The 26,245-nt window shown below is 51.0% G+C and overlaps 1 protein-coding gene and 1 pseudogene across 1 annotated transcript in view; one reads left to right on the forward strand and one right to left on the reverse strand.

Annotated features, from left to right (window-relative positions):
- LOC137315784 (zinc finger protein 132-like) overlaps window positions 1–26,245 on the reverse strand; it is a 272,791-nt gene that overhangs the window by 142,651 nt on the left and 103,895 nt on the right. The window lies entirely within an intron of this gene.
- Window positions 1–26,245, forward strand: part of LOC137315824 (zinc finger protein 585A-like) — an 84,306-nt pseudogene that overhangs the window by 35,238 nt on the left and 22,823 nt on the right.

Genomic DNA, 26,245 nt, shown 5'->3' on the forward strand with positions numbered 1-26,245 from the left:
AGTGTCTGTAAATGAAGGCGAAATGGTGAGGGTCAGGGAGCATCTGTAAATGAAGGCGAAATGGTGAGGGTCAGGGAGCGTCTGCAAATGGAGGAGAAATGGTGATGGTGAGGGTCAGGGAGTGTCTGTAAATGGAGGAAAAATGGTGATGGTCAGGGAGCGTCTGCAAATGGAGGAAAAATGGTGAGGGTGAGGGAGCATCTGTAAATGAAGGCGAAATGGTGAGGGTCAGGGAGCATCTGTAAATGAAGGAGAAATGGTGAGGGTCAGGGAGCATCTGTAAATGAAGGAGAAATAGTGACAGGTCAGGGAGCATCTGTAAATGAAGGCAAAATTAAACTATTTCTATGGGGGGTTGGTTTGTGTGAACAAATATAGCTCTGATTGAAATGAGACTCTGTTCCGTGTCCCTGCTCCTGTAAATAATGTCAGGAAAGGGGCCGGACTCTCAGGACGCTCCACACTGCTGTCTGCAGTTTAATTTGCTTCTGCTGTGTGTGTGTTTAATAAAGTGTCCAGTGAGTATAGAGCTGAACCCAGTCAGAGTCAGCACCTTCAGGGGAGGAGAGAGAGGGGAACCAGTGAGTGTAGAACTGAACCCAGTCAGAGTCAGCACCTTCAGAGGAGGAGAGAGAGTGGAACCAGTGAGTGTAGAACTGAACCCAGTCAGAGTCAGCACCTTTAGGGGAGGAGAGAGAGAGGAACCAGTGAGTGGAACTGAACCCAGTCAGAGTCAGCACCTTCAGGGGAGGAGAGAGAGGAACCAGTGAGTGTAGAACTGAACCCAGTCAGAGTCAGCACCATCAGGGGAGGAGAGAGAGGAACCAGTGAGTGTAGAACTGAACCCAGTCAGAGTCAGCACTCTCAGGAGAGGGAGAAAAGTGGGAATGGTGGAATAATGTTGGAGATGGGGTGATGGGTTTGGATTTCAGCACAGGGAGGAGGGAGAGTGTGTGGGACGGGGATTTACAGTCTCGGGGAATGAGCGGGAAGAATATTCTGTTGAAACTAGAATTGTTTGTTCTGAATTTCTATCCTGTATTTACAGTGAGGACTTTTGTAAACTCCTTTTACAGGGGATTGGAAGGGGAGGATTCACAGACGGGAAACTCAAACCAAACATCACGTCAAGATCTGACAGAGTCACTCGATTCATCAGGACCTGAATATCATCGGCCTTTGAATGTGGAAGGAGAAATGTTTGTCTGTTGTGTCTGTGGGAAAAGATTTCAAACATCAGTGTGACTGGAAAATCACCGAGACACACACACCCGAGTGAGAGTGTTCCAGTGCACTGAGTGTGGAAAGAGCTTTAACCAGTTACACAACCTGAAAAAACATCGCACCGTTCACAGCGGGGAGAAACCGTCCACGTGTTCTGTGTGTGGACGAGGCTTCAACTGATCGTCCAACCTGGAGAGACACAAGGACACCCGGACCACGGAGAAACCGTGGAAATGTGGGGACTGTGGGAAGGGATTCAGTTACCCGTCCCGGCTGGAAACTCATCGACGCAGTCACACCGGGGAGAGGCCGTTCACCTGCTCCGTGTGTGGGAAGGGATACACTGAGTCATCCGGACTCCAAATACACCAGCGTCTTCACACTGATGAGAGACCGTTCAGTTGTTCTCAATGCGGGAAGGGATTCACTCAGTCATCCAGTCGTGCTGAACACCAGCGAGTTCACACCGGGGAGAGGCCGTTCACCTGCACCGTGTGTGAGAAGGGGTTCACTTGTTCGGCCAACCTGCTGGCACACCAACGCACTCACACTGGGGAGAGGCCATTCATCTGCTCTGAGTGTGGGAAGGGATTTACTTGTTCATCCAACCTGCTGAAACACCAGCGAGTTCACACTGGGGAGAGGCCGTTCACCTGCTCCGTGTGTGGGAAGGGATTCAGTCAGTCATGCAACCTGCGGAGACACCAGCGAGTTCACCTGTGATGCAGGGGTTGGATTCTGCTGTTAATCACATCCAGGACTGAACCATGTTCATTCTGACAGTTGGGGTTTGTTTCTGCTGATGTTAATAACCCCTATAACTGGGCTGGGGTTTAATATTCTGGATAAATGTTAAATAAATCAGATTTGCTTTAAACACATTGTTGTAGATTTTGGTTTTTCCCACTTGAGTGTTTAGCATCACCTGACTGGAGCTCAGAAAGGACAATCTGGGGGGAGGATCGTCCGGTGGGAACAGAACTCCAGCCCGGACACAGTCCTTCAGGGCCACACTGAGAGGGGCAAACGGCACTTTGGGCTTTCTCCTCTCCCTTCACTGACAGCAGAGTCTCCGTGTGGGTTAATCTTGAGGCGTGGAAGAAATGTGTCCCAGCCGCTCTCTTCCATGGTTCAGAGCTCCAGGCACGGAACAGAAGGCTCCTTTACAACTGTGTTTAGAGACAGGAAGAACAACGGGGAGTGCTGGAAACTATTGGGAATTGGGACAAATTCACATCTTTTTCTGAACACTATTAACCACCTCGCTGTGCAGGCTGTGTCTGCTTAGTTTGCGGAATGTGCTGTCTTGTTTTGTTGAATTGTAAACACTGACCGTTGACCACTGACTGAGTCCTGACATTCCCACCGTGTGGCAAGACAGCTATGTGATTAATAGAGGAACAGAGGAAGGCAGCTCAGTGAATACGGTTCATCAAAGCTGGTTATCTTGAACTCTGTGTAAAACAACCTTCTAAAGGGTGGTGTGGCTCGATGGGTCAAGCTGGCCACGCTGTATTCTGTAAAAAACAACCTTGTAAATCTGTCAGGGTTTTTATGAATAACAACCCCAGATATGGTGTAAGGTTCCTCCCAGGGGGCTTTAAAAACCCAACGTGTTTTGAGCTCAGGGCAGAGGAATCAGTGAAGCCCGCCCAGCTGTCAGAGGGCCACAACCTCTGCCCAGAGCTCAACCAAGCTGTCAGAAAACAATTCAAAATGACTACGCCGCCCAGCTTAATTACCATCCTTGCCCAGAGATCAAACGGGGTGATATTGTTTTCATCTCATTATTAGTGTTTTCTAATAACTGGGTAATATTGTCTGAAACTCTGTCATTACTGTCCTCTGATATTTGATACTTTAACATGTTTGATTGAACTAGTAATAAATGAGACATTGATTACAATTCGGTGTCACATTCGAACCTGTTCCAGATTGGCGACAGTGGCCGGACGGGACTGATCGATGTTTTGTGTTGACATAAAACCAAACATCTGAAAGAAGATGTTCAGAAGTCGACAGACTTCATTTGATCACAAAAGGCGCGAATTGTTCAAATTCCAGGAGTGAGGTTTTTTTTTTCAGTAGAAGTGATCATGGCAAATGTCCACAAACCGAAGAACAAACTAAAGGGGTCCGAGGAACCTGTCAAATTAATCTCCATACCAGCGGAGAAGGACGAGGCTGTTGAGACGGCCGTAGAATGGGTCGAGCATTATGTTTGAAATAAAAAGTGAGAGTTGGTAAAAGGAGCCTGATGTGGGCGGCCAACTTGTGTGCACACTTCAGGGTGAGGAATGCATTAACCAATTAAAAGAGAAAATTAAGAGACAGACAGAGGAAAGCGAGAGGTTGAAAGAACCTCGGACTGATGTCCTCACGATGCGGGGGAGTTCGCAATTTGTGGCTAAAACTGCGACAGCACGGGGACTACAGAGTGAGAGAATATGACAAGAGAGAGATAGACTTCGAGAGTCTGCAGAGAGTCACTGACTGGAGAGGGGCTTTAAGGGAGATTACATGTCAACCCATAAATTCAGTAAACCACACACGGTGGAAGTTAATGATCCAGGAGTTACAGGCAAACTGCGCTGACAAGGGGTTGTGGTGACTGCTGTAACACGAGGAGTCAAGGGAGGAACAGAAGGACATCACGAGAGGTGTTTTCAATGTAAAACAAAGGGTCATTACACCATGACAGCAGACTGCTGGAGTAATGTCGGGCCCCTGGCAAAGGAACATTGAGGGAAACTGGACCATGTCTCTCCAAAAACGGGGAGGGGTAGAACAAAAATTAGATAAATTAAGAACCCTCCTCATGACCCACCAACAGAAACAGATATAACGGTTCCAAGAAGAGTTGAGTGTGATGGGAGACAGTCGATGGACAGTGAGCCAAGCGGGTGGTGATGGAGACGAGGGAAAGAGGAAAGGGTTGGCAGAAGACGCTGCAAACTATCGGTCCCCAGACAACACAATGACACGAGGAGCCGATGGTGAGAATAAAGTAGATCGTGAAGACTGAAATGAGGAAGTGGAAATGAAAGTTGCAGATGTCAAAGACGCATTTAAACAAACTCAAAGTGTGCAACAGGATATGAAACCAGAAGGGAGAGTGTCAGTTGTGGGGGTTCTGGAGAGTGTCAGTTGTGGGGGTTCTGGAGAGTGTCAGTTGTGGGGGATCTGGAGAGTGTCAGTTGTGGGGGTTGTGGAGAGTGTCAGTTGTGGGGGTTCTGGAGAGTGTCAGTTGTGGGGGTTCTGGAGAGTGTCAGTTGTGGGGGTTGTGGAGAGTGTCATTTGTGGGGGTTCTGGAGAGTGTCAGTTGTGGGGGTGCTGGAGAGTGTCAGTTATGGGGGTTCTGGAGAGTGTCAGTTGTCGAGGTTCTGGAGAGTGTCAGTTGTGGGGGTTCTGGAGAGTGTCAGTTGTGGGGGTTCTGGGGGGTGTCAGTTGTGGGGGTTCTGGAGAGTGTCAGTTGTGGGGGTTGTGGAGAGTGTCAGTTGTGGGGGTTGTGGAGAGTGTCAGTTGTGGGGGTTCTGGAGAGTGTCAGTTGTAGAGGTTCTGGAGAGTGTCAGTTGTGGGGGTTCTGGAGAGTGTCAGTTGTGGGGGTTCTGGAGAGTGTCAGTTGTGGGGGTTCTGGAGAGTGTCAGTTGTGGGGGTTCTGGAGAGTGTCAGTTGTGGGGGTTCTGGAGAGTGTCAGTTGTGGGGGTTCTGGAGAGTGTCAGTTGTGGGGGATCTGGAGAGTGTCAGTTGTGGGGGTTCTGGAGAGTGTCAGTTGTGGGGGTTCTGGAGAGTGTCAGTTGTGGGGGTTGTGGAGAGTGTCATTTGTGGCGGTTCTGGAGAGTGTCAGTTGTGGGGGTGCTGGAGAGTGTCAGTTATGGGGGTTCTGGAGAGTGTCAGTTGTCGAGGTTCTGGAGAGTGTCAGTTGTAGATGTTCTGGACAGTGTCAGTTGTGGGGGTTCTGGAGAGTGTCAGTTGTGGGGGTTCTGGGGGGTGTCAGTTGTGGGGGTTCTGGAGAGTGTCAGTTGTGGGGGTTGTGGAGAGTGTCAGTTGTGGGGGTTGTGGAGAGTGTCAGTTGTGGGGGTGCTGGAGAGTGTCAGTTGTAGAGGTTCTGGAGAGTGTCAGTTGTGGGGGTTCTGGAGAGTGTCAGTTGTGGGGGTTCTGGAGAGTGTCAGTTGTGGGGGTTCTGGAGAGTGTCAGTTGTGGAGGTTCTGGAGAGTGTCAGTTGTGGGGGTTCTGGAGAGTGTCAGTTGTGGGGGTTCTGGAGAGTGTCAGTTGTGGGGGTTCTGGAGAGTGTCAGTTGTAGGGGTTCTGGAGAGTGTCAGTTGTGGGGGTTCTGGAGAGTGTCAGTTGTGGAGGTTCTGGAGAGTGTCAGTTGTGGGGGTTCTGGAGAGTGTCAGTTGTGGGGGTTCTGGAGAGTGTCAGTTGTGGGGGTTCTGGAGAGTGTCAGTTGTGGGGGTTCTGGAGAGTGTCAGTTGTAGGGGTTCTGGAGAGTGTCAGTTGTAGGGGTTCTGGAGAGTGTCAGTTGTGGGGGTTCTGGAGAGTGTCAGTTGTGGAGGTTCTGGAGAGTGTCAGTTGTGGGGGTTCTGGAGAGTGTCAGTTGTGGGGGTTCTGGAGAGTGTCAGTTGTGGGGGTTCTGGAGAGTGTCAGTTGCAGATGTTCTGGAGAGTGTCAGTTGTTGATGTTCTGGAGAGTGTCAGTTGTGGGGGTTGTGGAGAGTGTCAGTTGTGGGGGTTGTGGAGAGTGTCAGTTGTGGGGGTTGTGGAGAGTGTCAGTTGTGGGGGTTCTGGAGAGTGTCAGTTGTAGAGGTTCTGGAGAGTGTCAGTTGTGGGGGTTGTGGAGAGTGTCAGTTGTGGGGGTTCTGGAGAGTGTCAGTTGTGGGGGTGCTGGAGAGTGTCAGTTATGGGGGTTCTGGAGAGTGTCAGTTGTCGAGGTTCTGGAGAGTGTCAGTTGTGGGGGTTCTGGAGAGTGTCAGTTGTGGGGGTTCTGGAGAGTGTCAGTTGTGGGGGTTCTGGGGGATGTCAGTTGTGGGGGTTCTGGAGAGTGTCAGTTGTGGGGGTTGTGGAGAGTGTCAGTTGTAGATGTTCTGGAGAGTGTCAGTTGTAGATGTTCTGGAGAGTGTCAGTTGTCAGGGTTCTGGAGAGTGTCAGTTGTGGGGGTTCTGGAGAGTGTCAGTTGTAGGGGTTCTGGAGAGTGTCAGTTGTTGGGGTTCTGGAGAGTCTCAGTTGTGGGGGTTCTGGAGAGTGTCAGTTGTGGGGGTTCTGGAGAGTGTCAGTTGTGGGGGTTCTGGAGAGTGTCAGTTGTGGGGGTTCTGGAGAGTGTCAGTTGTGGGGGTTCTGGAGAGTGTCAGTTGTGGGGGTTCTGGAGAGTGTCAGTTGTGGGGGTTCTGGAGAGTGTCAGTTGTGGGGGTTCTGGAGAGTGTCAGTTGTGGGGGTTCTGGAGAGTGTCAGTTGTGGGGGTTCTGGAGAGTGTCAGTTGTAGATGTTCTGGAGAGTGTCAGTTGTGGGGGTTCTGGAGAGTGTCAGTTGTGGGGGTTCTGGAGAGTGTCAGTTGTGGGGGTTCTGGAGAGTGTCAGTTGTGGGGGTTCTGGAGAGTGTCAGTTGTGGGGGTTCTGGAGAGTGTCAGTTGTGGGGGTTCTGGAGAGTGTCAGTTGTGGGGGTTCTGGAGAGTGTCAGTTGTGGGGGTTCTGGAGAGTGTCAGTTGTGGGGGTTCTGGAGAGTGTCAGTTGTCGGGGTTCCGGAGAGTGTCAGTTGTGGGGGTTCTGGAGAGTGTCAGTTGTAGGGGTTCTGGAGAGTGTCAGTTGTTGGGGTTCTGGAGAGTCTCAGTTGTGGGGGTTCTGGAGAGTGTCAGTTGTGGGGGTTCTGGAGAGTGTCAGTTGTGGGGGTTCTGGAGAGTGTCAGTTGTGGGGGTTCTGGAGAGTGTCAGTTGTGGGGGTTCTGGAGAGTGTCAGTTGTGGGGGTTCTGGAGAGTGTCAGTTGTTGGGGTTCTGGAGAGTGTCAGTTGTAGATGTTCTGGAGAGTGTCAGTTGTCGGGGTTCTGGAGAGTGTCAGTTGTGGGGGTTCTGGAGAGTGTCAGTTGTAGGGGTTCTGGAGAGTGTCAGTTGTTGGGGTTCTGGAGAGTCTCAGTTGTGGGGGTTCTGGAGAGTGTCAGTTGTGGGGGTTCTGGAGAGTGTCATTTGTGGGGGTTCTGGAGAGTGTCAGTTGTGGGGGTTCTGGAGAGTGTCAGTTGTGGGGGTTCTGGAGAGTATCAGTTGTGGGGGTTCTGGAGAGTGTCAGTTGTGGGGGTTCTGGAGAGTGTCAGTTGTGGGGGTTCTGGAGAGTGTCAGTTGTAGATGTTCTGGAGAGTGTCAGTTGTGGGGGTTCTGGAGAGTGTCAGTTGTGGGGGTTCTGGAGAGTGTCAGTTGTGGGGGTTCTGGAGAGTGTCAGTTGTGGGGGTTCTGGAGAGTGTCAGTTGTGGGGGTTCTGGAGAGTGTCAGTTGTGGGGGTTCTGGAGAGTGTCAGTAGTGGGGGTTCTGGAGAGTGTCAGTTGTGGGGGTTCGAGAGAGTGTCAGTTGTGGGGGTTCTGGAGAGTGTCAGTTGTGGGGGTTCTGGAGAGTGTCAGTTGTGGGGGTTCTGGAGAGTGTCAGTTGTGTGGGTTCTGGAGAGTGTCAGTTGTGGGGGTTCTGGAGAGTGTCAGTTGTGGGGGTTCTGGAGAGTGTCAGTTGTGGGGGTTCTGGAGAGTGTCAGTTGTGGGGGTTCTGGAGAGTGTCAGTTGTGGGGGTTCTGGAGAGTGTCAGTTGTGGGGGTTCTGGAGAGTGTCAGTTGTGGGGGTTCTGGGGGGTGTCAGTTGTAGATGTTCTGGAGAGTGTCAGTTGTGGGGGTTCTGGAGAGTGTCAGTTGTAGATGTTCTGGAGAGTGTCAGTTGTGGGGGTTCTGGAGAATGTCAGTTGTAGATGTTCTGGAGAGTGTCAGTTGTGGGGGTTCTGGAGAGTGTCAGTTGTGGGGGTTCTGGAGAGTGTCAGTTGTGGGGGTTCTGGAGAGTGTCAGTTGTGGGGGTTCTGGAGAGTGTCAGTTGTGGGGGTTCTGGAGAGTGTCAGTTGTGGGGGTTCTGGAGAGTCTCAGTTGTGGGGGTTCTGGAGAGTCTCAGTTGTGGGGGTTCTGGAGAGTGTCAGTTGTGGGGGTTCTGGAGAGTGTCAGTTGTGGGGGTTCTGGAGAGTGTCAGTTGTGGGGGTTCTGGAGAGTGTCAGTTGTGGAGGCTCTGGAGAGTGTCAGTTGTGGAGGCTCTGGAGAGTGTCAGTTGTGGGGGTTCTGGAGAGTGTCAGTTGTGGGGGTTCTGGAGAGTGTCAGTTGTGGGGGTTCTGGAGAGTGTCAGTTGTCGAGTTTCTGGTGAGTGTCAGTTGTGGGGGTTCTGGAGAGTGTCAGTTGTGGGGGTTCTGGAGAGTGTCAGTTGTGGGGGTTCTGGAGAGTGTCAGTTGTCGATGTTCTGGAGAGTGTCAGTTGTAGATGTTCTGGAGAGTGTCAGTTGTGGGGGTTGTGGAGAGTGTCAGTTGTGGGGGTTGTGGAGAGTGTCAGTTGTGGGGGTTCTGGAGAGTGTCAGTTGTGGGGGTTCTGGAGAGTGTCAGTTGTGGGGGTTCTGGAGAGTGTCAGTTGTGGGGGTTCTGGAGAGTGTCAGTTGTGGGGGTTCTGGAGAGTGTCAGTTGTGGGGGTTCTGGAGAGTGTCAGTTGTGGGGGTTCTGGAGAGTGTCAGCTGTGGGGGTTCTGGAGAGTGTCAGTTGTGGGGGTTCTGGAGAGTGTCAGTTGTGGGGGTTCTGGAGAGTGTCAGTTGTGGGGGTTCTGGAGAGTGTCAGTTGTGGGGGTTCTGGAGAGTGTCAGTTGTGGGGGTTCTGGAGAGTGTCAGTTGTGGGGGTTCTGGAGAGTGTTAGTTGTGGGGGTTCTGTAGAGTGTCAGTTGTGGGGGTTCTGGAGAGTGTCAGTTGTGGGGGTTCTGGAGAGTGTCAGTTGTGGGGGTTCTGGAGAGTGTCAGTTGTGGGGGTTCTGGAGAGTGTCAGTTGTAGGGGTTCTGGAGAGTGTCAGTTGTGGGGGTTGTGGAGAGTGGCAGTTGTGGGGGTTCTGGAGAGTGTCAGTTGTGGGGGTTCTGGAGAGTGTCAGTTGTGGGGGTTCTGGAGAGTGTCAGTTGTGGGGGTTCTGGAGAGTGTCAGTTGTGGGGGTTCTGGAGAGTGTCAGTTGTCGGGGTTCTGGAGAGTGTCAGTTGTGGGGGTTCTGGAGAGTGTCTGTTGTGGGGGTTCTGGAGAGTCTCAGTTGTGGGGGTTCTGGAGAGTGTCAGTTGTGGGGGTTCTGGAGAGTGTCAGTTGTGGGGGTTCTGGAGAGTGTCAGTTGTCGGGGTTCTGGAGAGTGTCAGTTGTGGGGGTTCTGGAGAGTGTCAGTTGTCGATGTTCTGGAGAGTGTCAGTTGTGGGGGTTCTGGAGAGTGTCAGTTGTGGAGTTTCTGGAGAGTGTCAGTTGTCGGGGTTCTAGAGAGTGTCAGTTGTGGGGGTTCTGGAGAGTGTCAGCTGTGGGGGTTCTGGAGAGTGTCAGTTGTGGGGGTTCTGGAGAGTGTCAGTTGTGGGGGTTCTGGAGAGTGTCAGTTGTGGGGGTTCTGGAGAGTGTTAGTTGTGGGGGTTCTGGAGAGTGTTAGTTGTGGGGGTTCTGGAGAGTGTCAGTTGTTGGGGTTCTGGAGAGTGTCAGTTGTGGGGGTGCTGGAGAGTGTCAGTTGTGGGGGTTCTGGAGAGTGTCAGTTGTGGGGGTTCTGGAGAGTGTCAGTTGTGGGGGTTCTGGAGAGTGTCAGTTGTAGATGTTCTGGAGAGTGTCAGTTGTGGGGGTTCTGGAGAGTGTCAGTTGTGGGGGTTCTAGAGAGTGTCAGTTGTGGGGGTTCTGGAGAGTGTCAGTTGTGGGGGTTCTGGAGAGTGTCAGTTGTGGGGGTTCTGGAGAGTGTCAGTTGTGGGGTTCTGGAGAGTGTCAGTTGTGGGGGTTCTGGAGAGTGTCAGTTGTAGAGTTTCTGGTGAGTGTCAGTTGTCGATGTTCTGGAGAGTGTCAGTTGTGGGGGTTCTGGAGAGTCTCAGTTGTGGGGGTTCTGGAGAGTGTCAGTTGTGGGGGTTCTGGAGAGTGTCAGTTCTGGGGGTTCTGGAGAGTGTCAGTTGTGGGGGTTCTGGAAAGTGTCAGTTGTAGGGGTTCTGGAGAGTGTCAGTTGTGGAGGTTCTGGAGGGTGTCAGTTGTGGGGGTTCTGTAGAGTGTCAGTTGTGGGGGTTCTGGAGAGTGTCAGTTGTAGGGGTTCTGGAGAGTGTCAGTTGTGGGGGTTGTGGAGAGTGTCAGTTGTGGGGGTTCTGGAGAGTGTCAGTTGTGGGGGTTCTGGAGAGTGTCAGTTGTGGGGGTTCTGGAGAGTGTCAGTTGTGGGGGTTCTGGAGAGTCTCAGTTGTGGGGGTTCTGGAGAGTGTCAGTTGTGGGGGTTCTGGAGAGTGTCAGTTGTGGGGGTTCTGGAGAGTGTCAGTTGTGGGGGTTCTGGAGAGTGTCAGTTGTGGGGGTTCTGGAGAGTGTCAGTTGTGGGGGTTCTGGAGAGTGTCAGTTGTGGGGGTTCTGGAGAGTGTCAGTTGTGGGGGTTCTGGAGAGTGTCAGTTGTGGGGGTTCTGGAGAGTGTCAGTTGTGGGGGTTCTGGAGAGTGTCAGTTGTGGGGGTTCTGGAGAGTGTCAGTTGTAGATGTTCTGGAGAGTGTCAGTTGTGGGGGTTCTGGAGAGTGTCAGTTGTGGGGGTTCTGGAGAGTGTCAGTTGTGGGGGTTCTGGAGAGTGTCAGTTGTGGGGGTTCTGGAGAGTGTCAGTTGTGGGGGTTCTGGAGAGTGTCAGTTGTGGGGGTTCTGGAGAGTGTCAGTTGTGGGGGTTCTGGAGAGTCTCAGTTGTGGGGGTTCTGGAGAGTGTCAGTTGTGGAGTTTCTGGAGAGTGTCAGTTGTCGGGGTTCTAGAGAGTGTCAGTTGTGGGGGTTCTGGAGAGTGTCAGTTGTGGGGGTTCTGGAGAGTGTCAGTTGTGGGGGTTCTGGAGAGTGTCAGTTGTGGGGGTTCTGGAGTGTGTCAGTTGTGGGGGTTCTGGAGAGTGTCAGTTGTGGGGGTTCTGGAGAGTGTCAGTTGTGGGGGTTCTGGAGAGTGTCAGTTGTGGGGGTTGTGGAGAGTGTCAGTTGTGGGGGTTCTGGAGAGTGTCAGTTGTGGGGGTTCTGGAGAGTGTCAGTTGTGGGGTTTCTGGAGAGTGTCAGTTGTGGGGGTTCTGGAGAGTGTCAGTTGTCGGGGTTCTGGAGAGTGTCAGTTGTCGGGGTTCTGGAGAGTGTCAGTTGTGGGGGTTCTGGAGAGTGTCAGTTGTGGGGGTTCTGGAGAGTGTCAGTTGTGGGGGTTCTGGAGAGTGTCAGTTGTGGGGGTTCTGGGGGGTGTCAGTTGTGGGGGTTCTGGAGAGTGTCAGTTGTGGGGGTTCTGGAGAGTGTCAGTTGTGGGGGTTCTGGAGAGTGTCAGTTGTGGGGGTTCTGGAGAGTGTCAGTTGTGGGGGTTCTGGAGAATGTCAGTTGTGGGGGTTCTGGAGAGTGTCAGTTGTGGGGGTTTTGGAGAGTGTCAGTTGTCGGGGTTCTGGAGAGTGTCAGTTGTGGGGGTTCTGGAGAGTGTCAGTTGTGGGGGTTCTGGAGAGTGTCAGTTGTGGGGGTTCTGGAGAGTGTCAGTTGTGGGGGTTCTGGAGAGTGTCAGTTGTGGGGGTTCTGGAGAGTGTCAGTTGTGGGGGTTCTGGAGAGTGTCAGTTGTGGGGGTTCTGAAGAGTGTCAGTTGTTGGGGTTCTGGAGAGTGTCAGTTGTGGGGGTTCTGGAGAGTGTCAGTTGTGGGGGTTCTGGAGAGTGTCAGTTGTGGGGGTTCTGGAGAGTGTCAGTTGTTGGGGTTCTGGAGAGTGTCAGTTGTGGGGGTTCTGGAGAGTGTCAGTTGTGGGGGTTCTGGAGAGTGTCAGTTGTGGGGGTTCTGGAGAGTGTCAGTTGTGGGGGTTCTGGAGAGTGTCAGTTGTGGGGGTTCTGGAGAGTGTCAGTTGTGGGGGTTCTGGAGAGTGTCAGTTGTGGGGGTTCTGGAGAGTGTCAGTTGTTGGGGTTCTGGAGAGTGTCAGTTGTGGGGGTTCTGGAGAGTGTCAGTTGTGGGGGTTCTGGAGAGTGTCAGTTGTGGGGGTTCTGGAGAGTGTCAGTTGTGGGGGTTCTGGAGAGTGTCAGTTGTGGGGGTTCTGGAGAGTGTCAGTTGTGGGGGTTCTGGAGAGTGTCAGTTGTGGGGGTTCTGGAGAGTGTCAGTTGTGGGGGTTCTGGAGAGTGTCAGTTGTTGGGGTTCTGGAGAGTGTCAGTTGTGGGGGTTCTGGAGAGTGTCAGTTGTGGGGGTTCTGGAGAGTGTCAGTTGTGGGGGTTCTGGAGAGTGTCAGTTGTAGGGGTTCTGGAGAGTGTCAGTTGTAGGGGTTCTGGAGAGTGTCAGTTGTAGGGGTTCTGCAGAGTGTCAGTTGTGGGGGTTCTGGAGAGTGTCAGTTGTTGGGGTTCTGGAGAGTGTCAGTTGTGGGGGTTCTGGAGAGTGTCAGTTGTGGGGGTTCTGGAGAGTGTCAGTTGTGGGGGTTCTGGAGAGTGTCAGTTGTGGGGGTTCTGGAGAGTGTCAGTTGTGGGGGTTCTGGAGAGTGTCAGTTGTGGGGGTTCTGGAGAGTGTCAGTTGTGGGGGTTCTGGAGAGTGTCAGTTGTGGGGGTTCTGGAGAGTGTCAGTTGTGGGGGTTCTGGAGAGTGTCAGTTGTCGAGTTTCTGGTGAGTGTCAGTTGTGGGGGTTCTGGAGAGTGTCAGTTGTGGGGGTTCTGGAGAGTGTCAGTTGTGGGGGTTCTGGAGAGTGTCAGTTGTCGATGTTCTGGAGAGTGTCAGTTGTAGATGTTCTGGAGAGTGTCAGTTGTGGGGGTTCTGGAGAGTGTCAGTTGTGGGGGTTGTGGAGAGTGTCAGTTGTGGGGGTTCTGGAGAGTCTCAGTTGTGGGGGTTCTGGAGAGTGTCAGTTGTGGGGGTTCTGGAGAGTGTCAGTTGTGGGGGTTCTGGAGAGTGTCAGTTGTGGGGGTTCTGGAGAGTGTCAGTTGTGGGGGTTCTGGAGAGTGTCAGTTGTGGGGGTTCTGGAGAGTGTCAGTTGTGGGGGTTCTGGAGAGTGTCAGTTGTGGGGGTTCTGGAGAGTGTCAGTTGTGGGGGTTCTGGAGAGTGTCAGTTGTGGGGGTTCTGGAGAGTGTCAGTTGTGGGGGTTCTGGAGAGTGTCAGTTGTGGGGGTTCTGGAGAGTGTCAGTTGTGGGGGTTCTGGAAAGTGTCAGTTGTGGGGGTTCTGGAAAGTGTCAGTTGTGGAGGTTCTGGAGAGTGTCAGTTGTGGGGGTTCTGGAGAGTGTCAGTTGTGGGGGTTCTGGAGAGTGTCAGTTGTGGGGGTTCTGGAGAGTGTCTGTTGTGGGGGTTCTGGAGAGTGTCAGTTGTAGAGTTTCTGGTGAGTGTCAGTTGTGGGGGTTCTGGAGAGTGTCAGTTGTGGGGGTTCTGGAGAGTGTCAGTTGTGGGGGTTCTGGAGAGTGTCAGTTGTGGGGGTTCTGGAAAGTGTCAGTTGTCGGGTTTCTGGAGAGTGTCAGTTGTCGGGGTTCTGGAGAGTGTCAGTTGTCGGGGTTCTGGAGAGTGTCAGTTGTCGGGGTTCTGGAGAGTGTCAGTTGTCGGGGTTCTGGTGAGTGTCAGTTGTGGGGGTTCTGGAGAGTGTCAGTTGTCGAGTTTCTGGTGAGTGTCAGTTGTGGGGGTTCTGGAGAGTGTCAGTTGTGGGGGTTCTGGAGAGTGTCAGTTGTGGGGGTTCTGGAGAGTGTCAGTTGTTGGGTTTCTGGAGAGTGTCAGTTGTGGGGGTTCTGGAGAGTGTCAGTTGTCGAGTTTCTGGTGAGTGTCAGTTGTGGGGGTTCTGGAGAGTGTCAGTTGTGGGGGTTCTGGGGGGTGAACCAGGAAAGGTACTGGAACTCTGGGCTGGGTCCCCCGTACCCCCTTCTGATCCACACTCTCTGTCACTCTCCCCTTTCCTTCCACCAACAGTGAAAAAGAGAAAACTTTTAAACATGAACCAACACAAGCCGGATAAATGGTCTTTCTCACATCAGATTTTAAATTGGTACAATCATAGAATCATAGAAAGGTTACAGCACGGAAGGAGGCCATTCGTCCCATTGAATGTGTGCTGGCTGTATGCAGCAGCAATCCAGTTAGACCCACTCCCCCGCCCTTTCCCCATCGCCCTGCAATTTGTCTCCTATCAAGTACTGATCCAGTTCCCTTTTGAAGGCCATGATTGAATCTGCCTCCACCACCCCCTCGGGCAGTGCATTCCAGATCACAACCACTCCCTGTGTAAAAAAGTTTCTCCTCATGTCACCTTTGGTTCTTTTGCCAATCACCTTAAATCTGTGTCCTCTGGTCCTTGACCCTTCCACCAATGGGAACAGTTTCTCTCTATCTACTCTGTCTCGACCCTTCATGATTTTGAAAACCTCAATCAAATCTCCTCTCAACCATCTCTGTTCCAAGGAGAACAACCCCAGCTTCTCCAGTCTATCCACATAACTGAAGTCCCTCATCCCTGGAATCATTCTGGTAAATCTCTTCTGCACCCTCTCTGAGACCTTCACATCTTTCCTGAAGTGCGGTACCCAGAACTGGACACAATACTCCAGTTGTGGCCGAACCAGTGTTTTGTAATGGTCCGACATGACTTCCTTGCTTGAGTTCACAAAGTTGAGTTCAGTCGGAAACATGAGAGATTGAAAATTGAGAGGGATAAAGGGTAGATGATTTAAAACAGGTGAAAAGGGAAGATTGCGTTTCTCCCACTGTTCCGATCTACTGGATTTTTCTTTCGTGTTTAGTGTCGTGTCTCTCAGTGTGTTGCAATCTGCAGCGTGCAATCTGCAGCTGGCTCCATTTCCTCTTTATTCACTGAACTGAAGCAGTGTTCACCCTTTGTAGTCCTGGTCGTTTAATAGAAGCATTTCAAATCGTTGTGTTTTCTGAGCACAATACCACTGTGAGATGTGCAAGAAGAAGTCAAAAGAGTTTGGAGAATTATTAGTCGGTTATTGGACTATGTCCTTTTTGATGTCTGGGAGATTTGAGATTGAAATCAGTCATTTTCTTATCAATTGGGAAAAGTTTCTTTAAATTGAGTTGAAATCTGCCTGAGTCTGGAGCTGCTGTGGTGAAGCTGGCTCCGCCTTCTTTACACTCAGTGCTGCCATGAAGTTCTCAAATCACGTTGCCTTACACAGAGTTAGTTCCACATTTGGGACGACTTTGACCCTGTGGGTCTCCAGCTGTCCAATGGGGGAAGTTAGTCGGGAGCAAAGTCCAGAGAGTCCGAGACCACAGAGAGTTGAGACATCAGGTCAGGATTGTGTAGGGTGTTTGACTCCGAGTCTCCAAAGAAACTGGAGGTGGGAGGAATAATTCTCTGTGCTTTCTCCGAAATGGACAATGTGATATTAATGATATTTATTATCGGGGAGTATAATATGACAGAGACTTAGAAACTGTAAGAAGTGCCATAAGTGAGTAACGTCCAATTTATGGCACTGTGGTGAATGTCCACAAGAGACATGCAGATAAAATGGGAACGAGAGGTAGAGAGTGATGGATAACATAATGGGGGTAGAAACCAGACCAGAGGAGGGCATCTTCAGGACAAGACAATTACAGTCGGACCCTGTGGGATGGGTAGATGTGATAACAGGGGGGTATTCGGAACAGGAATGTCAATTTGGAATGGGGTAGACGTTGAGACTATAAAGAAGCAGGTGCCTCATTCTGAACACGCACGGGCCAAGCTGGTCGATGCACCGATCCTAAACGCAACCAAAGAGCTCGCACAGGAAGAACGACATACCGTCTATGACATGTACAACAATGCCAAGTTTTTCACTCAGACGCAGGATAAAATAAAGGAGATGATATAGAAGGGAAACGAGCGAGGAACGGGAATAGGACGAGGAACCATTTCTCCGGCATACGGAGCACACGTGCTGTCGTTGGCTGATCAAACTCTGGGATTTTTGATGCGGGGTGAAGTCCCGGATGTGTTAAGGGACTTCACTGTTGGTATTCGAAGGGAAATGGGGGAACAAATGTGAGGGGTGAAGTTCCACCTGTATCAACAATCCGCAATCTGGGGGACGCTCATATTCACCCAATGGGCCAAGTTAGGGATAAGGATAAAACTTGATTTTTACCCTACCCTTACCTAGCGTGGATATTCTGACCCATTTACCGAATTGGCAGAACCACATTCTGTGGGTTATTTGGAGGGAGAAGTGTATAAGCAAAGGGTAAAGTCGCCTAAGTTAACGGTGTCTGACAGGAATACTGCACCATGGAAGGTGCCCAATTTGGATTGTTGTGTCAAGCAGGGGAACTGGTACCTGGGCCGATGGGGATGTTTCCCCATCACATGCCTGAGTACAGACGGTGAAGACATGGTCTAAAATTGAGACCATGGTAATTAAAACTTTAAAATGGGAGCAGCAGGAAAAGAGGCAAATTCTGTGCCCCCGTGTTTATGAAGGACCCGTAGACAGACTTGTGGAGACACAAACACAAGAAGCTGGTTATCATTTGCAGTTGGAGATTATTCCTGCTCTGTTAAATTTTTCCTTCTGTATCTTTTGTCTTCTGATTTCTGCAACTGAATGTGTGTAGATGTTTATCTCACTAAGAGAAATGGTGCACAGTTTTGCTAAGTGTAATCAGGAAGAGATTTAAGTGAACTCACAGAGAGACAATGGGAACATGATTAAACAATGCACCAGCAATTCGAGGGATTACTGACAGGAATGAATAGGCAGACGGGGGGGAGGGTGTTATATCAGAACAAGGAGAGTCCCTGGTTTTAATAAAAGGACTGGCAGAGAGACAAGTTGGGGAAACCCTCCGGGTTTTCTCACTCCTAAGCTGGGGATTGAGGGTTCGGGTCCCATCGGGCCATGACGTCACCAGACTGATGGAGGAACTATCACAGGCCGGGATTCGATTCAGGTACCACATTCCCCCCTTATCATTTAGTCTTGGAGAGAAGCGTTTACCTCTCAGAAACATCTGGTCAAAATGCAGCAGGATAACAAGGGAATAGAGAAAGGTACAGCAGCCCTCGGGGCTAAATCATGGTGGAGAATGTCTGCCATGCTGGTGAATCCCCGGGGGAAGGTTTAGTGTCGTTTGCTTTCGTGATGATACAAGTCCTGGTCACCATATCCCGAATAGTGTCCACCCGCAGGTGGGTCTCCGAGATAAAACAGAACGGGAGCCATTCCGAACCATTCCCTATTGGACTAGATTGATTAACTAAGGGAGGGGTCTTCTGCCCCTCAAGGTGTGGAATCTGTAAGAATATCGGAAATAGGGAAAAATTGACCTCTTTTTCTTAATACCACTAACCATCATGCTCTGCAGGCTGTGAGGCTTATTTTGCTGAATTGTAAACTGTTGACCTTTGACCAGTGACTGACCCAGGTCACCCTCCTTGCTGGACAAGGCAGCCACGTGATAAAAGGGGAACAGTGACCCAAAAAGCAGAACAATAATCCAAAGATAGCGATAAGACCAGGATCAGGAGACAATGCGGTCACACAAACTGGGCACCTTGAGAAGTGACCTTGGAAAGAGTGTGGTGGTGAAATGAGTGATGATAAAAACAAACTGACCATCTCGAATTCATCGAAAAACTACTTTGTTAATCTGTAAGGGTCTCAGGTCACGTCTGAATCTGTCAGACTTTGTGCACGGATCACAGAAAGTGAACATGCAGGGACAGCAAGCAATTAGGGAGGCAAATCGGGTACGGTAGCATAGTGGTTATGTTACTGGACGAGTAATCCAAGAGGCCTGGGCAAATAATCCCGAGTCATGAGTTCAAACCCCACTACGGCAGCTGAGGAATTTAAATTCAATTAATTAAATTAAAGTAAAATCTGGAATTAAAAAAAAACACTAGTATCAGTAATGGTGGTCATCAAACGACCAGATTGTCAGAAAAACCCATCTGGTTCACTAATGTCCTTTAGGGAAGGAAACCTGCCGTCCTTACCCGGTCTGGCCTATATGTGACTCCAGACCCACACAATGTGGTTGATTCTTAATCGCCCTCTGAAATGGCCGAGCAAGCCACTCAGATGTACAATCTCGCTACGAAAAGTCATAATAAGAATAAAACCGGACGGACCAGTGGGCACCAAACACGACAAAGGCAAACCAAGCCTGGTCGACCCTCGTTAGTATAGTGGTGAGTATCCCCACCGATCACGCGAGAGACCGGGATTCAATTCCCCGATGGGGAGGTTGCACTTTTGTTGCCTTTAAAAGCTTCACTTTCATTTCTCTTGCAATTTATTTCCAATATTTGAGGTGGAAAATACATTGAAAGGCTAACACGGACCACCCGGTATCGGACCACGAGGCACCGGACACAACAAAGGCAAACCAAGCCCAGTCGACCCTGCAAAGTCCTCCTCACAAACATCTGGGGACTTGTGCCAAAATTGGGAGAGCTGTCCCACAGACTAGTCAAGCAACAGCCTGACAGCCATACTCACAGAATCATATCTTTCAGCCAACGTCCCAGACTCTTCCATCACCATCCCTGGGTATGTCCTGTCCCACTGGCAGGACAGACCCACCAGAGGTGGCGGTACAGTGATATACAGTCAGGAGGGAGTGGCCCTGGGCGTCCTCAACATTGACTCCGGACCCCATGAAATCTCACAGCAACAGGTCAAACATGGGCAAGGAAACCTCCTGCTGATTACCACCTACCACCCTCCCTCAGCTGATGAATCAGTCCTCCTCCATGTTGAGCACCAGTTGGAGGAAACACTGAGGGTAGCAAGGGCACAGAATGTACTCTGGGTGGGGGACTTCAATGTCCATCACCAAGAGTGGCTCGGTAGCACCACTACTGACCGAGCTGGCTGAGTCCTGCAGGACATAGCTGCCAGACTGGGCCTGGACTGGGCAGGTGGTGAGCGAACCAACACGAGGGAAAAACTTACTTGACCTCGTCCTCACCAATCTACCTGTCGCAGATGCATTTGTCCATGACAGTATTGGTAGGAGTGACCACCGCACAGTCCTCGTGGAGACGAAGTCCCGTCTTTGCACTGAGGACACCATCCAACGTGTTGTGTGGCACTACCACCGTGCGAAATGGGATAGATTCAGAACAGGTCTAGCAGCTTAAAACTGGGCATCCATGAGGCGCTGTGGGCCATCAGCAGCAGAATTGTATTCCAGCACAATCTGTAACCTCATGGCCCGCCATATTCCTCACTCTACCATTACCAACGAGCCAGGGGATCAACGCTGGTTCAATGAGGAGTGTAGAAGAGCATGCCAGGAGCAGCACCAGGCGTACCTAAAAATGAGGTGCCAACCTGGTGAAGCTACAACTCAGGACTACATGCATGCTAAACAGCGGAAGCAACATGCTATAGACAGAGCTAAGTGATTCCACAATCAACGGATCAGATCAAAGCTCTGCAGTCCTGCCACATACAGTCGTGAATGGTGGTGGACAATTAAACAACTAACGGGAGGAGGAGGCTCTGTAAACATCCCCATCCTCAATGATGGTGGAGTGCAGCACGTGAGTGCAAAAGACAAGGCTGAAGCGTTTGCAACCATCTTCAGCCAGAAGTGCCAAGTGGATGATCCATCTCGGCCTCCTCCCGATATCCCCACCATCACGGAAGCCAGTCTTCAGCCAATTCGATTCACTCCACGTGATATCAAGAAACACTGAGTGCACTGGATACAGCAAAGGCTATGGGCCCCGACAACATCCCGGCTGTAGTGCTTAAGGCTTGTGCTCCAGAACTAGCTGCGCCTCTAGCCAAGCTGTTCCAGTACAGCTACAACACTGGCAACTACCCGACAATGTGGAAAATTGCCCAGGTATGTCCTGTCCACAAAAAGCAGGACAAATCCAATCTGGCCAATTACCGCCCCATCAGTCTACTCTCAATCATCAGCAAAGTGATGGAAGGTGTCGTCGACGGTGCTATCAAGCGGCACTTACTCACCAATAACCTGCTCACCGATGCTCAGTTTGGGTTCCGCCAGGACCACTCGGCTCCAGACCTCATTGCAGCCTTGGTCCAAACATGGACGAAAGAGCTGAATTCCAAAGGTCAGGTGAGAGTGACTGCTCTTGACAACAAGGCAGCATTTGACTGAGTGTGGCACCAAGGAGCCCTAGTAAAATTGAAGTCAATGGGAATCAAGGGGAAAACTCTCCAGTGGCTGGAATCATACCTAGCACAAAGGAAGATGGTAGTGGTTGTTGGAGGCCAAGCATCTCAGCCCCAGGGCATTGCTGCAGGAGTTCCTCAGGGCAGTGTCCGAGGCCCAACCATCTTCAGCTGCTTCATCAATGACCTTTCCTGCATAATAAGGTCAGAAATGGGGATGTTCGCTGATGATTCCACAGTGTTCAGTTCCATTTGCAACCCCTCAGACAATGAAGCAGTCCGAGCTCGCGTGCAGCAAGACCTGGACAACATCCAGGCTTGGGCTCATAAGTGGCAAGTAACATTCGCACCAGACAAGTGCCAGGCAATGACCATCTCCAACAAGAGAGAGTCTAACCACCTCCCCTTGACATTCAACGGCATTACCATCACTGAATCCCCCACCATCAACATCCTGGGGGTCACCATTGACCAGAAACTTAACTGGACCAGCCACATAAAAGGTGTGGCTACAAGAGCAGGTCAGAGGCTGGGTATTCTCCGGCGAGTGACTCACCTCCTGACTCCCCAAAGCCTTTCCACCATCTACAAGGCACAAGTCAGGAGTGTGATGGAATACTCTCCACTTGCCTGGATGAGTGGAGCTCCAACAACAATCAAGAAGCTCGACACCATCCAGCCCGCTTGATTGGCACCCCATCCACCACCCTAAACATTCACTCCCTTCATCACTGGCTCACCGTGGCTGCAGTGTGTACCATCCACAGGATGCACTGCAGCAACTCGCCAAGGCTTCTTCGACAGCACCTCCCAAACCCGCGACCTCTACCACCTCGAAGGACAAGGGCAGCAGGCTCATGCGAACACCACCACCTGCACGTTCCCCTCCAAGTCACACACCATCCCGACTTGGAAATATATCGCCGTTCCTTCATCGCCGCTGGGTCAAAATCCTGGAACTCCCTTCCTAACAGCACTGTGGGAGAACCTTCACCACACGGACTGCAGCGGTTCAAGGTGGCGGCTCACCACCACCTTCTCAAGGGCAGTCAGGAATGGGCAATAAATGCCGGCCTTGCCAGCAACGCCCACATCCCATGAACGAATTTAAAAATGGTATATTCGGCTTTATTGCAAGGGGCTTGTAGTATAAGAGTAAGGAGGTCTTACTGCAATTATATAGGGCTGTGGTGAGACCTCACCTAGAGTACTGTGTACAGTTTTGGTCTCCTTATCTCAGGAAGGATATACTTGCCTTAGAGGGGGTGCAACAAAAGTTCACCAGATTGATTCCTGGTATGAGAGGGTTGTCCTATGAGGAGAGATTGAGTAGAATGGGCCTAAACTCTCTGGAGTTTAGAAGAATGAGAGGTGATCTCATTGAAACGTATAAAATTCTTCGAGGCTTAGCAGGGTAGATGCTGAGAGGCTGTTTCCCCTGGCTGGAGAGTCTAGAACGAGGGGTCATAGTCTCTAGATAAAGGGTCGGCCATTTCGATGAGGAGAAATTTCTTCACTCAGAGGGTTGTGAATCTTTGGAATTCTCTACCCCAGAGGACTGTGGATGCTCAGTCATTGAGTATGTTCAAGACTGAGATTGATAGATTTTTGGACACTCAGGGAATCATGGGATATGGGGATGGGCGGGAAAGTGGAGTTGAGGTCGAAGATCAACCGTGATCTGATTGAATGGCAGAACAGGCTCGAGGGGCCGAATGGCCTCCTCCTGCTCCTATTTCTTATGTTCTTCCAAGGTGTGTGCAGCAGAGAGTGCAATGTGCTTGTGGTTTATCACTAATAATCACTGAGGCAGCCAGTTGTGGTCATGTAAGAGATTAGGAGTACAGGGAGTCAAACAAGACAGGTGAATTCCTGACCAAGATGGTCGGTCGCTCAGTCTCAGGCCCATTCTGACTTTGTGTCCTTTCTGTTAGGATTCATCCGTCTCATATTCAGCACATATTCCAGGGCGATACGATGGAAATGTTTAAAATGATGAAGGGTGGGATGGGGTGGATAGAAACCGGCTGTTTCCAGTGGTTGAGGGTCAAGACAAGGAGCCAAAGAAAGAAGATTAAATGTAAGAGATTTAGAACAGTGATCGAGAGAAACTTCTTTACTCCGGGAGTCGTGAGGCCGTGGAATTCACTTCGAGGGTTAGTGTTTGGGGCACAAAGTTCTGTAGTGACAAGTGGTCCTCATGATTCGATCCAAGACAGGCCTCAGTCCCAGTCATTTGCTCCAAATGTTGATGCAACGGTTCAAGCTGAGAGGTGCCAGGGATCGGGAGCAGCAGTGACAGTAAATAAGATCGAAATGTAAGTGAGGACCAATATCGTACATCTTCATCTACTTCTGGTTTAATAAGTTTTGCTGAATGTGGCCCAGGCCAAGTGCCAGGATATCGGATCAGGCCCACCATAGAAAATGAGTTTGACCCCCCTGAGATAGACAATGTGAACCGGATTATCCTCATCCACTGACCCAGCAACTTCTTCAAAAAACACCCCTGAGATAGACAATGTGAACCGGATTACCCTCATCCACTGACCCAGCAACTTCTTCAAAAAACACCCCTGAGATAGACAATGTGAACCGGATTATCCTCATCCACTGACCCAGCAACTTCTTCAAAAAATACAAGCATGTTTGTAAGACGCGACCTTCTTTTCTGGAAGCCGTGTTGAGTGTCTCTAACGGCCCCTTCTCTTTCCCCATGATCATAAACAGAATCTCTTAGGATCCCTTCAAGCATCTTCCCTATGGTTGAGGTCTCACTGACGGGCCTGTCGTTTTCTGGCTCTGATTTGTCCCCTTTTTTGAGAATGGGAACTACGTGAGTTACCTTCCAATCTCAGGGAACAATCCCTGACTCCATTGAGCTGTTGAAGATCCAGGGAAGGGGCTCACAGAGCACCCGTCCCATCTCTTTAAACACCCTTGGGTGGATGTCACCTGGACCTGGAGCACAATCTATTCTGAGATTTCCTATTTTACCCAAGATCACATCCCTTTCTATTTTAATATTTCTGATGTTATTGTCGACACCACATCCCAGAGCTGGAATCTGAGCATCATCCACAGGAGTGGAGACTGATGTGAAATAATCATTTAACAGCTCTGTCATAGCCCGGGAATCTGTTTGAATCTGTCCTGAACTGTCTTTCAGTGATTCAAAACCTTATTAACAGTCTTCTGACTCCTGACATAGCTGGAAAAGCTTTTGCTATTATTACCACAATTGTCCACCATTTTCCTTTCCAAATTTCTCTGATTTTGTCTCCCTCGACTGTGGGCGATAATTGTCCCTATTCTCCTGTAAACTGAATTCACCTTGATCAGACCTGGGTTAAATGTAAGACATTTCGGGGAGTCGGGAATCATTCACCCCTAGACCTACACTGACAGGTAAAACCCCAGACGGTTTCTCAGTAAGGATTCCTCTGGTTCCTCGGCATATATTTGTCAAGATGCCGAAACCCACCTTCCTTACAGTGGACTCCTGGAGGCCCCACTACCTGAGCCTTCAGCAGGGTGAGTGGTGGAGTTCCGCAGTGGGAGTGATCCCAGAGTAACTGTCGGGATCGACCCCCCCGGGGATGTTCCGGGTCGTGTTTTTTTAGTTATCCTGATGTCTAACCTGCTCACATCAATAAAACAGGGATTCTTGGAAATTAAATGCAGTGTGTGTGGGAAGGGATTCACTGGTTCACCCCACCTGCTGAGACACCAGCGAGTTCACCTATGACTGTAGGGGTGGGATCCTGCTCTTATGCTGTTGATGACATCCAGGAGCACACCCTGGCAAAGGGCCCATGCACTTGTGTTTCTATTTATAGAATGGTAGAATCATAGAATGATACAGCACGGGAGGAGGCCACTCAACCCATCGTGCCGATGCTGGCTCTTTGAAAAACCTGTCCAATTAGTTCCAATCCCCTGCTCTTTCCCCATCGCCCTGCAAATTTTCCCTTCTAGTATTTATCCAGTTCCCTTTTGAAAGTTACCATTGAATCAGCTTCCACCGCCCTTTCAGGCAGCGCATTCCAGATCATGACAACTCACTGCGTAAAAAAAATTCTCCTCATCACACCTCTGGCTCTTTTGCCAATCACCTGAAATCTGTGTCCTCTGGTTACCGACCCTCCTGCCACTGGAAACAGTTTCTCCTTATTTACTCTATCAAAACCTCATGAATTTGAACACTTCTATAAAAATCTCCCCTGAACCTTTTCTGCTCCAAGGAGAACAACCCCAGCTTCTCCACATAACTGGCACCATTCTAGTAAATCTCCTCTGCACCCTCTCTAAGTCCTTGACATCCTTCCTAAAGTGTGCTGCCCAGAATTGGACACAATACTCCAGCTGGGGCCTCACCAGCAATTTTCAATGTTCACAACAAAGACTTGTATTTATATAGCGCCTTTAACATAGTAAAACGACCCAAGGTGCTCGGCAGGAGCGATTATCAAACAAAATTTGACACCGAGCCACATATTAGGACAGGTGACCAAAAGCTGGGTCAAATTTATTTATTAATTTAATTATTGGCCCTCCGGCGCCAATCTCAATCGGATCACAGAAATAATTTCCCATTCGCTGATTCGGGCTTCCAATGGCGGGACTCTTACCCAACATCCCCCGCGGTGGAGAATGTGCTCTATCTACACTACAGGAGACCAGCGCGCAGGCGCAGTGCTGGTGTGGGTTTGGAACATGCGCAGTAGCGGGCTGTGCTTTGAGCCTCAGCAGTGCAGGTCTATGTTTAGAGTATGCGCAGTGCGAGTGTTGGAGACCGACAGAGGCTGGAGCAAAGCGTCGGAAGCGGGTAAGAGACGGCGGGGCGTCGGGGAGTAATGGAACCGGCGGGAGGGCGGGGAGGTTTCATAAACACCCGGCGTAGGTCTCAAGCCCCGAATAAGAACCTACAGGTCCCGCGTTTGAACCCCGGGGCTTTCTCCCGGTGACAGGCCCAGGTTAACGGCCGCCATCTTGGGTCAGTACGCAGCAGAACGGAGCATGCGCAGCCATCTTGTTCAATGAACAGAGTGGGCGGGGCTTCAGGGTCCCTGTGACTGTGAACAAAGAGTGGGCGGGGCTTCAGGGTCCCTGTGACTGTGAACAAAGAGTGGGCGGGGCTTCAGGGTCCCTGTGACTGTGAACAAAGAGTGGGCGGGGCTTCAGGGTCCCAGTGACTGGGAACAAAGAGTGGGCGGGGCTTCAGGGTCCCTGTGACTGTGAACAAAGAGTGGGCGGGGCTTCAGGGTCCCAGTGACCGGGAACAAAGAGTGGGCGGGGCTTCAGGGTCCCAGTGACCGGGAACAAAGAGTGGGCGGGGCTTCAGGGTCCCAGTGACCGGGAACAAAGAGTGGGCGGGGCTTCAGGGTCCCTGTGACTGTGAACAAAGAGTGGGCGGGGCTTCAGGGTCCCAGTGACCGGGAACAAAGAGTGGGCGGGGCTTCAGGGTCCCAGTGACCGGGAACAAAGAGTGGGCGGGGCTTCAGGGTCCCAGTGACCGGGAACAAAGAGTGGGCGGGGCTTCAGGGTCCCAGTGACCGGGAACAAAGAGTGGGCGGGGCTTCAGGGTCCCAGTGACCGGGAACAAAGAGTGGGCGGGGCTTCAGGGTCCCTGTGAGTGGGAACAAAGAGTGGGCGGGGCTTCAGGGTCCCAGTGACCGGGAACAAAGAGTGGGCGGGGCTTCAGGGTCCCAGTGACCGGGAACAAAGAGTGGGCGGGGCTTCAGGGTCCCAGTGACTGGGAACAAAGAGT

This window comes from Heptranchias perlo, unplaced genomic scaffold, assembly GCF_035084215.1.
Source record: "Heptranchias perlo isolate sHepPer1 unplaced genomic scaffold, sHepPer1.hap1 HAP1_SCAFFOLD_56, whole genome shotgun sequence".
NCBI classification, from domain to species: Eukaryota; Metazoa; Chordata; class Chondrichthyes; order Hexanchiformes; family Hexanchidae; genus Heptranchias; species Heptranchias perlo.